This window comes from Elgaria multicarinata, chromosome 12 (genome assembly GCF_023053635.1).
Source record: "Elgaria multicarinata webbii isolate HBS135686 ecotype San Diego chromosome 12, rElgMul1.1.pri, whole genome shotgun sequence".
Classification (NCBI taxonomy): Eukaryota; Metazoa; Chordata; class Lepidosauria; order Squamata; family Anguidae; genus Elgaria; species Elgaria multicarinata.
In genome coordinates, this window is record NC_086182.1 from 16861960 (window position 1) to 16874969 (window position 13010).

General features: G+C 49.3%; 1 protein-coding gene across 1 annotated transcript in view; it reads right to left on the reverse strand.

The window, feature by feature from the left end:
* ADGRA2 (adhesion G protein-coupled receptor A2) overlaps window positions 1–9320 on the reverse strand; it is a 101083-nt gene extending 91763 nt beyond the window's left edge. The window contains exon 1 of the mRNA XM_063139215.1: window positions 9135–9320. The gene's annotated coding sequence lies outside the window, so the exon portion shown is untranslated. The remainder of the gene's footprint in view (window positions 1–9134) is intronic.
* Between the last annotated feature and the right edge of the window lie 3690 nt (window positions 9321–13010).

A 13010-nucleotide genomic window follows, 5' to 3' on the forward strand; every position in this document is an offset into this window, starting at 1 on the left:
CCCTCTCCCCACCAAAGAGAGAGAGAGAGAGAGAAGGGGGATAGAATAACAGCCCAAACTGGAGACCAACAAAGAAAAGGCCGGGATCTTGTCAAGAAAGGACCAGGCAAGATAAAGGGACAGAACAAAATAGGCCTCAGGAAAAAAAAGGTACAGACCTGGGAAGTTTCATAAGTTGAAACTTTATATTCTCTTCACTCCCCCCGCCCCCCTGGCACCTCCTAGACAATATGCAATTTCAGAGCAATCACGCTGTGTGCACAAATGAGGCCTCGCTCAAAAATTCCACATCTGGAAGAGGTTTGAACTCCTGCGTGAGAGACAGCACGGCTGGCTATGACCTTATACAGCTATCTGTCTCTTGTTAGGAATACAGTGCTTTTTCCATTAAGCTATTAGCACAGGGGTCAGCCCGCGAAGGATGGAATTAAAACCTTGTTAAGGCATGCCCAGATAGGTCTTGCCACCTCCCCGCGACTGGAGAGACGGACATCGCAGGCTGTCTGATGAGCAGAACCCAGAGCTATGCGCCGGCTCTGCGCAGGCCCAGTTTAATCTGTTGCCCCGAGATGCAGCACCTATTTCCACCCCATCCAAGGAAGAAATACATCTCACAGCCAGCAGCAACAATTCCAAATGACCTCATGTTGATCTTCTCCATCTAGTCTCTTTACAACGGCAGTTTCTTTCGGCTCCTCTGCATATAGAGGGAATTACAAAAGCACTTAGGAGCATGAATACCAGGAACTCACCTGGGCCGGATGGGTTTCCAATTGAATGGTATAAACCACTTCCCAACCTGTTCATTCCAAACTTTCATCTTTATCATCATTGCCTCAGATGGCAGATTCGATGGGGTGGGGGCAAGGTGTTAGGGGAGAAGGCTGTGTATCATGTAGCCTGCCCTACACCCCTTAAGTTGGTCTCCTGGCTTATGGTGAGGGAGTGGAAACTATCCTGTCACCAGTATTGAAGTAAGATTCAACGGCCCGTTGCATCTGTGTGTGGAATGGAGAAGAGGCACCATCTTGTTTCTTGCCTCAGGCAGCAAAATGTTTTGGGCTCTCCCAGATCATAGGCAAAGCAAGAGTGTAAAACACCCTGTTGCTCATTACTCCTTGGTATACCCATTGTCCGTTAATCTAAGGCTCTTTCCCCCACCCCTAAAAAAGAAACCCAGGCTGTTTAACCTGGACTTTTATACGTGTCATGCACAGACTTTTATATGTCTCTAATTTTTTTCTTTTTTTAAAAAAAAAAGCCTTACTGTGCCAGCAGATTCCCATGTGTTTGGAAAGGGAAATCAATCACATCTTTACAATAAAAGGCACAAAAGACCCAGCCGGAGCCAACATCTTGTACCTGCAGATGTGCGGCTGATTCCGAAATTTGCAACAGCTGCTTTGCCTCTTCCTTTGGCAGGAAGGCTGGGCTCAGGCCTGTAGAAGATCAGGTACTTGTGCCAGCCATGCAAAGAGAAAAGTTTGACATTGAAAGACGCTAAGGATCGGCCAGGATCGAGCCATATTGCCCTTTGCTTCCTGCCATTGACTTGCGCCATGCCTGTAGCTGTCTGCCCGGCTCATCCAGACAGCAGCTTCCTGCCAGAGTGCATTACCGAGACCGTGGGAAGGATCCTGGAGAAAGAGCAAAACTCCCTCCTTCCCCAGAGAGGCATTTTGAAGGCGAACACAGGAAGCCATCGGTGCTTAGAGGGCTTGAGAAGGAGATTTGGGAAATCGACAGAGCAGAAGGAGGAGAGGTCTGTATCAATGGCCAGCAGCATTGCATGGACTGGTGATGCCACGGCCCCATAGACATTTCCCAGGGCCCTGGATTTATTCCTCAGAGCCAGAAGTGTTCATTGGTGCCGCTCTCTTTTTCCAGCTTAATTACCATGCACAGGACAATTTTCAAGGGGGAGCTGGAGACAGAAGGGTTAACTCCCCCCTTCCCCAATATGCACACACACAAACACCAGCCTCCTCCCTGTAAGGTAATTAAGCTCAGACAAAAATAACTTCCCACTGGAGCCAATGGCAGGATTTTCCTACACAGATCTGCCATGCAGTGTGTGTGTGTATTGCGGGGGGGGGGGGGGATTTTCAGGGGGATCACAGTTGGTGAGGGAAGAGTTAAACCTCCCTTCCCTGTGCACTGTGCCTCCCTCCAAACCCCTCTTCCACGTGGCAATTAAATTTCTGAGTAACACTTCCATTGATGCCCTGAATCTTTCACATGCCTAGCAACACCCCTGTCAATGGCTAACCCTATACTAAGAGCAAACTCATTCTCTGAGCATAGATCTGTTTGTGGCTGAAGTGACACCATCCATGCATGAAAAGGAGGTACCAGCAGGCTCAGTGGAACTCCCAAGGTTGGAAGAAGTACCCCCCACCAAAATCCAGCCTCTTCCTCCCTGCCTTAATAACCCCCAAAGCACCTCAGTGAGGACGGAGCTTGCTTGGAGCATGAAATTCTGATGAATTGTTGGAGGAGTCAATGGAAAACTGGGTTGGGGGGTGGTGGTGGGATGGAACAGAGTATCCTTGAAAAGGGCATGGCTGGCTGGAATCCTGAGAGGCCCCTTCCGGCCGCGCTCCGGAGACGGACGGCTCTCCCCACCGCACCGGGCGGGGACCCGGCACGGCTAGCCGAGGCCAACCGAGGCTCCTCGGCGCTGCGGTATCGTTGACAGCCCCACTTGTTCATCATGATAGCTAAATGGAACTTCCTTCCTTTTAGATTCATATTTATAGACCTTTGCAGGGACTTTCAAGGTAAAAAGTGGGAAACTAGACCAGCATATATATATTTTTTTTAAAAAAAGTGAGAATTAAACCTCTAAGTTCAGAAGCAATATACCTCTCAATACCAATTTTTGGGTAGCAACAAGGTCTCTTTTTTTGTGGGGAAGGAGAAGATACAGGAGCTCATCATTTGGAGGTGGGGTCTCTGGCGCACTCATAGAATTGGAAGGGTCCATTTGGGCCACAGAATCCAACCCTCTGCTCAGTGCAGAAATCCAATTCAAAGCATCTCTGCCAGTTGGCTGGCCAGTCTCTGCTTGAATCCCTCCAGTTATGGAGGGCCCACCACCCCCCTAGGCAGTTGGTTCCATGGTCTAACTGCTCTAACCATTAGGAAGTTCTTCCTGATGTTCAACTGAAATCTGTCTTCCTGTAACTTAAGCATGTTGTTTTGTATTATACAGACTTGTTCTAGGGTCGCTGCCCTCTTCTGCATGTTATAACCCTTTAGGTACTTGTTCAGCGCATGGCAGGGAAACTGTGCAAAATTCCTTTACAAGCTTCTCCACATGACTGATTTATTGCACGCTCATGCTTGCCCACTCACGGAAGTTTATGGGTTCTTTACATGATACCATCAACCTATAGGATATCTCCTGTGCCTCCCCCCAGTAATCTCACTTTTAAAAAGATCAGGGATAATGCGCTACTTAAAATTACCGCGGGATATTGCAGGCCACTAGATAGCATTGTTTCATTTAACTTTATGGAGCATTGCCAAGAGAGGAAGTTTTCAATGACAAATCACATGATCACTGTTGGTCACTATCTAAAGAAGCTGAAACCCTAGAAGAAGAAATGGTAATGCTGCAGGTATTTTCCTTAATTTACAGACACTCTACATGTGCAACATTCCAGAGCCTGAAAGCAAAAGAAGAAATGAACCGCTTTGTCCCACAAACAGAATCCTCATCAGAGCATCCTTGCAGATGTGCCAACCTCCTATATACTAGCCTTCCCCAACCCAGTGGTACATTCTCTGCTCAAAACTCTTTTTGTTCATGTTTTAACATGCCTGGAGTCGAACTAGGCTTACTTCTGAGCAGATGTATATAGGACAGAGCCACGTGCCATTTTATTCTGCCTTCGAGTCACTCCTTGACTGAGCAAAATTTCGATGGACTATTCAAAACAAGCCAGGATACTTAAATAAATAAATAAATAAATAAATAAATAAATGAAAAAAGCATCCTCCATTGGAAAGCCAAGCCAAACCGAGAAGTATAGAAGCCATCAGACATGGAAATGAACTTGAATACCAGAACAAACATGTCGGAGGGAGACATCTTTGCTTTTGAGTCAAAGTGATCCAGCTCAGAAACTATGCAGGGGGGTGGGATTTGGTCCTATTATTAACTACACTTTACATCTGATCTGGCCCTGGGCAGCATTCTTTATCAATCTTAAAGGTCTACAGAATGAGACTTCGGAAGCCCTCCTTATGGGCTGATGATACACCTTTGCAGAAAGGGACCACAGCCCAGGAAAAGAGGCCATGGATCAGCGGCAGAAGGTCCCAGGTTCAATTCCCGGCCTCTCCAGGTAGGGCTGGAAAATCTGCCTGAAACCCTGGGGAGTGGCTGCCAGTCAGTGTCAAGAGTACTGGGCTAGATAGACCAAGGATCTGACTCACTATAAAGCAGCTTCCTCCTATGTTCCTATTCAGCTATGCATATGCTTTAAGTGCGTATAAATCCTGAAGCCTCATTAGTAGAGAGGAAAGCCTGGAATGCGTTTCCCTCACCCACCACCTTTACGAGACCTGCTCCTGAGCTTAAGATTATTAACTTTCTGTGTATCAAGCCGAGTTCACCCGCCTTGGTGCCAAAACCCAGCTCTGATATTTCCTTGAAGAAGCACTGAAAACAGGCACATAAGGAAAACCTGCTGGCATACACTTTCCTTCCTCCATTAAAGGAAAATTGGCACAGAGGCGAAGGTTGACTTTTTATGAAAGGAGACTGCCCCACCATCGCCTTCTCGATTTCTTGAAAGAGGAAATGAGAACGAACAACTGCTTTCTTTGGATATCGCCTCCCACTTTCTTTATAGGCGGTCATCATATTTCAAAGAGGGGCAGAAAAATATGCACGGCCGTAAAAAGGGTGACTCCTAAGTACGGCCCAGGTGCACGAGCGCTCCTGGAGTTTGCCGTCCCCCTACCCTGCTACTGTAACCACTTGCTATGCATTAAAGCATGCATACCCTGCCTTTGGATGCAATGACTCTGCGCACTGATTTTACTATCATTAAAATCGGCAAGGGAATTATATTTCAATAAGCAAAAGAAAGAAACTAGAGCAGCTTTTCTTAGAAAAGCCAACAAGGGCGTCACCTTATATACTAATAGAGGGAGGTAACAGCAGGCTCTGGAGACCCCCCCAATGGTGGCCGAAGTACAGAAGAAATTTAGGGGGGAGCCCTAAAGGAAGGGCGGAAACTAAAAATTGCCCAATGAGGACTGAGCACGTACAGAGGTCCCCAATACTGGCTGACTAAGCATAGGGGTGGAAAGGTGATGAGTGACACACAGACAAACAAGGGGAGGGGGAAATGGAGGACCCTGTAGAGACCATGGCTGGCTGGAAGCCTGAACGCGAACTCTCCATGCTGCAACATTTTGTTGCATATCCTGCTTGTTATTTCATGTTTACCAAAAAGAAAAAAAGGAGAAAAAAAAAAAGAACAACCAAAACAGAGGAGTTGAACAGGCCAAATCCAAGTTTCTCCAGGTGACCATGCCCCCTTTATGCATGCCCCTACTGCCTTTTCCCCAAATCACCAACTGTTTGGTGGTTTTGCATCATTTTTATCCCCACCTATCCCATTCTAAAAGCTTGAAATGCAGCTCCTAAGGCTTTGTTACTGGCAGTAAGAGCTGCTGGCATTTTAGCCCCACCCCTTGGCCTTTTTGACCACGCCTACCATTGGAATCTGGCCTGAGAGGTTCCCCAAAATTGAATTCAGCTCTCAGGCTGAAAGAGGTTTGACATGCCCGGCCTAGATCAAGCACACTTGCACATGATGTACACACACTGCCCCACACTGATGGCGGCACTGCAGGCATTCATTTGCCCGGAAAGCTTCGGCTATGGGGTGGTATATAAATGTAATAAAATACATAAATCAATTAAACACAGCATCTTAAATATACAGCAAAGAGGTGTGTGTGTTTTCTACAGTCCTGCCACAGACCTGCTGAGATTTTAATGGAACATCTTCCGACATAATGCAAGCCCACCGTCCCCAGACATGTCAAGCAATAACAGAGGGCCTCTGAGCACCTGCAGAGTGCCTTTTCCCTGAGAAACCACAAGCAGCCAGGATTTGGAAAGGAACAGAAATGGCTTCCAGGAAGCTCAGTCATCCGCACAGGTGACAGGCTGAACCCGAGAGCCTCTGACTTAGGAAACCAAACCAGTCTCCTCGCAACCTGGTACCCTCAGATATTTTGGACTACAATTCCCATCATTCATAACCACTGGCTATGCTCTCTGGGGATGATGGGAGTTGAAATCTCAAACGCGTGGGAGGCACTAGCTTGGGGAAGGCTGTTCTAATCACTGTCATTTAGACCTTTAGGCAGCGAGCCCATAAAGCACTTACTTGGAAGTAAATGCCTTGGACTCTGGAACTTTTCTGAGCAAACATAAACAGTGTGGCACCATTGATCTCCCTAACTCATCCAATAACTCTGATGTCACTAAGATTTTTATTTTATTTTTAAAGCACAATCCAATGCATGTTTACATGGAGAAAAGTCCTACAACTTCCAGCATTCGCCAGCCAGCCAGTTTCTTGGTACTGTCTCTCTCCATCCATGTTCACCTTTTCATGCCTGCCTGCAGCCCTGTGAAGACAGTGCCTTCATGCATGTACGTAGAGTACCCTTGCTCAGTCTGATAACTTCCAGGAGTTTTGGACTCCAACTCCCAGAATTCCTGAGTATGCTAGCTGGGGCTGATGGGAGCTGAAGTCACAAACAACTTTGAGGTTGAGGAAGGCTGCCATATTAATTTTTTTACAAGGAGCAGGGGGAGGAAGAGACCTTAATTGCACTTTAAGGACTAACACATTTTTTCTTCTTCTCCCATAATACTAGAACCCAGTAGAGTCATCTCATGAAGCTGATTGGTGGGAGATTCAGGATAAATAAAAGGAAGGACTTCTTCACACAGCACATAGTTAAATTATGGAATTCACTTCTACAAGATGTAGTGATGGACACCCATTTGGATGGCTTTAAAGGGGTTGGATAAATTCCTGGAGGTGAAGGCTATCAATGGCTACTAGTCCTGGTGTTTATGTGCTCTCTCCAATATCTGAGGCAATAAGCCTGTGTGCACCAGTTGCTGGGGAACATGGGTGGGAGGGTGCTGTTGCACTCAGGTCCTGCTTGTGGGTCCCTGGCCAACAACTGGGTGGCCACTGTTTGAACAGAGTGCTGGACTGGATGGACCCTCGGTCTGATCCAGCATGGCACTTCTTACGTTCCCTTTATTCTAACACATTTATAGAAACAATAGCTTTCATTGGCTGGGGTCAGTTTCATCAGATGCATGAAATGATATCCTGTATTGGCAGGTATATTTACACACACGGTCGTAACAGGCGAGATTCGAAGCAGCGAGGTCAGAAAGCAATAAAAATGCAAAAAGTACAGCTTAAACCTTAAGTCAGGGCTGGGCAACCTTTCTGGGCCGTGAGTGCATTCGGCAATTTGAGTAACTGTCCTTGGCACCATCACAAAATGGCTGCCACCAGAGGTGTGGCAAAGGACAAGTAACCTGCACAAAAGACTGTGCATGAGGGAGAGGAGAGGTCAGAGCCCCAGCATGCTAAACAATTCCTTTAAACCCACAGTTTTCAGCACCAACAGAAACCTGTTTTCCTGCAATCCCAGTGAAAATGTTTGTTTGTTTTTAAAGTTGAAGTGGTAGAGCAAAGAAGGGTGTCCAGGGGTGTGCTGGTGCCACAGACAACACGTTGCCTAACCCTGCCTCAAGTGAAACCATAAAAGCATGTGAAAACCTAACCATGGTTTTACATCAACTGAAACTTTAGCATAATTGTCACAAGTCTGTGCTGTTTGCATTTTCATTGCCCTCTGCCCTCAGGGCTTACGTTCCTACTTCCACCATCACGTACACAACCTTGTGTAGTTGAGATAACACTTCATGTATCTGGTCAAGGCGACTCTAATCCACGAAAGCTTTTGCCATCACACATCTGTTAAACTTTACGGTACTAGAAGCCACTTGGTTGTTTGTAGGCTTAGAGGGGGTTTCTATTTGCAGACAAGAAGAGAGGAGTAATTGACCGGCGTCTATACACTGCTCTGCACAAGAGCACCAGGGGAAGTAAAAAAAAGTGTGCTTTCAACACGTACGAAATGTGTTCCTAATATACTGAGTAACCACAATTAGTCCATCTCCCTGATGCTCCTGAAATGGGGGAGGGAGGGGTTATGACCCCCCCCCCCAGCTTCTGTTTTAATAAAGCTTTGAGAAGGAACTACTATTTGAAGAAATTTAGTGGGAGTCAGAAAGTTGTATCCAATGTTAGTCCTACTTGGAAGACACCCACTGAAAAGAACGAGACTTAAGTTACACTAACATACAACCCAGAAGGTGGGGCCTGTAGATTTCACTCACCACCACCCCCAAACAAGACCACCCTCATTTATTTATTAATGCATTTATATCCCGCCTTTTTTTCCTCCAAGGAACCCAAGGTGGCATACATCCTCCTCCTCCTCTCCATTTTATCCTCACAACAACAACCCTGTGAGGTGGGTTGGGCTGAGAGTGTGTGACTGGCCCAAAGTCACCCAGTGGGTTTCCATGGCCGAGTAGAGATTAGAACCCAGATCTCCCGACTCCCAGTCCGACACTTTAGCCACTACACCACACAGTAATTCGACTACTGGAGAAAAGCCCGGCATTTCTCTCTCTCTCTCTCTCTCTCTCTCTCTCTCTCTCTCTCTCTCTCTCTCTCTCTCTCTCTCTCTCTCTCTCTCTCTCTCTCTCAGAGGAATGTGCCTCTGAGAACATGCAGAGCACTCTTCTCCTTAGTCCCGAATCACCGCAAGGAGGCGCCAGTCACGGCATCCGGGAGTGCCGCCAAAGCATTCCTACCATACGCAATTTTTTTTACACGCACTCTGTGAGCACGTCCCGAGCGCCTCTGAGCATGTGCAGAGCAAAACCCCACCCCTGTGCAAGAATGCCTCCGGGGGTCATTCGGGTGCCCCACGCGAGCCGTTCTCCTCCTCCTCCTCCTCCTCCCGCCCCTCGGCCGCCGCGCCGCGCCGGGCCGACTCACAGGGTGACGGTGCCGTTGGGGAGGACGCGGGGCGCCGGCGGTTCCACGAGCTCTTCGCCGCTGCAGCTGACCCTCTTCCTGGCCGGAGCCGGGAGCCCCTTCGGCCTCTCGCCCACGCACTTGCAGCCGCGCAGCTGCACGGGGCAACTGCGCGCTCCCCCGGAGCACCACAGCGCCGCCAGCAGGAGCAGGGCGGCGGCGCAGCGCATCCTCGACGGCGGCGGCGGCGTCTCCCACCCGCAGCAGCGGCGGCGGCGTCCGGGGCTCGTCAGCCCATCCTAGCGGCGGGGCGGCGTCCCGTCGTAGGCAGCAGCAGCAACAGGCGCGCTCCGAGCGCCTTGGGGAGCCGGAGCGCCGCGGGCAGGTCGAGGGGCTCCCGCCGGCTCGGAGACGGCGCTGGGGCGCAACTTCAGAAGCGGCGGCGGCGGCGGGCGGGCGCTGACATGAGCCGGGGGAGCGTCCGCCGAGCCCCCGGGCGGGGTGGGGGCACCTTTCCCGGCCGTCACGCCTCTCCTGCGGGCAGCAACGGCCCAGACGCGCAGCCTGTCCGGAGCTCGGCTGCCTCCGGCGCCTGCCCCGCGGCCGAGGCGGCGCGCTGCATGGCCGGGTCGGAGCGCTGGGCTCGGCGGTGCCGCCAGCGAGGGGATGTCCGGCGGCGGCGGCGGCGGCAAGGGTTGGATCTAGCGGTTTGGGCTGCTGTGATTCGGGTCCCTCCCCTCGGTTGCTTGCACGGCCAGCCTGGCTCCACAGCAACTGCCGGGCCCTAGCGCCTCCGGCTTCTCTGCTTTCTCCGTCGTGGCTGAATTGGGGATAAGAACGCAAGACGAGCCCTGCGGGATCAGACCAAGCGTCCATCTAGACCAGCACTCTGTTCACACAGTGGCCAACCAGCTGTCGACCTGGAATCCACAAGCAGGACACGGGTGCAACAGCACCTTCCCGCCCATGTTCCCCAGCAACTGGTGTCCATAGGCTTAACGCCTCCGCACCTAGCCATCAGGACTAGCAGCCATTGATAGCCTTCTCCTCCAAGAATTTATCTAACCCCCTTTTAAAGCCATCCAAACTGGTGGCCATCACTACATCTTGTGGTAGCATATTGATCAGCAAGTTTCTTTGTATCTGTTTAGGGCTCGACTGAGACTACGGTTAAATTAATCTCTTCAACATTTTCAAACTCCTCCTTCAAAAAAACCCCAAACAATTTGGGAACTTGTGGCCATGCAGATGTTGTTGGACTGTATGTCCCATCATCCTTTACTATTGGTTACGCTGGTTACATCTGGAGGGCCACACATTCCCCACCCCTTCTTTAGTGTAACAAGAGTGTGCTCTGGACATGCTCATGCTGCTCTGAAAATGCTTAGAGACCATGGTTAAGCAGAAATGTGTGGTCCTCATCCTGTACGGCAAGGGTGGAGAACCTCTGGCCCTCCAGATATGGTTGGGCTATAACGCTCATCATCCCTAACCATTGGCCATACTGGCTAAGGCTCATGGGAGTTGCAGTCCAACAACATCTGGAGGGCTGCAGATTCCGCTGCCCTACTGAAACTAAATATATTTATTTGGAACTGAACTGAAGACACATTTGCTCCCTGTTGACCCTAGCGTCCATTTTTAGGTACCACATTAAAAAGATGGGTATTCCCATGATTTTTGGGTATTGATCTTGTTGTGTATTTTTGTTGCCTGTTTTGCTGCTGGTGGTAGTTTTGTTCTGTGTGTGTGTGTGAGAAAGAGAGAGAGAGGAGAGTTATGCATGTTGATTTAATTTGACATTTGTTTTATTATGGCATTGTAAGCTACCTTGAAGATGTGGCAGTGGGAAAGTAGGGGTAAGCCTGTTTTAAATACCTTTGGTGGAGGCATTTAAGCAGAGACTGGGTAAGCAGTATCCAACATTAGTCCCACTTAGAGCACATCCATTGAAATGAATGGGACTTAATCATCATTACTAACTTGCCCCATCCATTTCAGTGTGTCCACTCTAAGTAGGACTGACCCTGGACAGCCATCTGTCAGAGATGCTGTGGCTGCATTGAACAGGGGGCTTGACTAGATGACCTCCAAGCCCCTTCCAACTCTAAGCTTTAAACATAACATCTGCTCCTGCTATTCTGTGCAAGCTCAGCCCGTTCCCTCACCTTCTCACACTCATTGCCTTTCTTTCTGCTGCATTGCCCACTAGAGAACAGCCGCTGTTCCCAGTTCATAAAATCGTAGCATTGGAGGGGCCCTTGTAAGCCTCTAGTCTCACCCTGTACTTCAGGAAAGGCAAACACTTTGGGGCTGGATCCCTGCAAGCCCTGGCTAAGTGCTGCCGGGGAATCCCCAGTTTAAGGGATTCCCCTTTGCACCGCTGATGGAGGGTTCGCTCACCCTCTGGGGGAGATTCAGCCCCAGGTGGGCTGAACTTGGTCCATGGGCGGAGTTGCCTCCCCTGTCCTACTTGATGCAAGAAATCCAGAGCTAGAAAAACTCCCCATGGGCTTTGTAAACCCATTCATCACTCCTCCTTCAACTGTCCTCTTTGAGACAAGCATCTTTCACAAATTATTTCCTGAACCACGACAAATTAGCCTTTCTTGCCCTGTCCGAGTCTTTCCTACTCCACCCTCATTGGAATTCTCTTCCTCCTGGCTTGTCCCACATAATAAGCATTCAAAGTCCACTGGGACTTCATGACTATACTGTACTGAAATGCATTCTGCTTTTGTCTGTGGGTGGGGAATGTTAAAGCTCTACCCTGCAACCATTGTAAATGATACTCCTTTGCTTCCCTCTGGCTACTGAGATTTCACCAAACACAGTCCTTACATTTGCCAAACTTGTTTTTGCAGCCTAAGGACTAGTAACTTGTTTGTTTTGCAAAACGATAGCTGAAAATCTCAGAACATTAAATTCTTTGCAAGATTCTAACGCCCCCAATCTCTGCTAGATTCTAACGCCCCCAATCTCCGCTAGATTCTAACGCTCCCCAATCTCCGCTAGATTCTAACGCTCCCCAATCTCCGCTAGATTCTAACGCTCCCCAATCTCCGCTAGATTCTAACGCTCCCCAATCTCCGCTAGATTCTAACGCTCCCCAATCTCCGCTAGATTCTAACGCTCCCCAATCTCCGCTAGATTCTAACGCTCCCCAATCTCCGCTAGATTCTAACGCCCCCAATCTCCGCTAGATTCTAACGCTCCCCAATCTCCGCTAGATTCTAACGCCCCAATCTCCGCTAGATTCTAACGCTCCCCAATCTCCGCTAGATTCTAACGCTCCCCAATCTCCGCTAGATTCTAACGCTCCCCAATCTCCGCTAGATTCTAACGCTCCCCAATCTCCGCTAGATTCTAACGCTCCCCAATCTCCGCTAGATTCTAACGCTCCCCAATCTCCGCTAGATTCTAACGCTCCCCAATCTCCGCTAGATTCTAACGCTCCCCAATCTCCGCTAGATTCTAACGCTCCCCAATCTCCGCTAGATTCTAACGCTCCCCAATCTCCGCTAGATTCTAACGCTCCCCAATCTCCGCTAGATTCTAACGCTCCCCAATCTCCGCTAGATTCTAACGCTCCCCAATCTCCGCTAGATTCTAACGCTCCCCAATCTCCGCTAGATTCTAACGCTCCCCAATCTCCGTTAGATTCTAACGCTCCCCAATCTCCGCTAGATTCTAACGCTCCCCAATCTCCGCTAGATTCTAACGCTCCCCAGTCTCCGCTAGATTCTAACGCTCCCCAGTCTCCGCTAGATTCTAACGCTCCCCAATCTCCGCTAGATTCTAACGCTCCCCAATCTCCGCTAGATTCTAACGCTCCCCAATCTCCGCTAGATTCTAACGCTCCCCAATCTCCGCTAGATTCTAACGCTCCCCAATCTC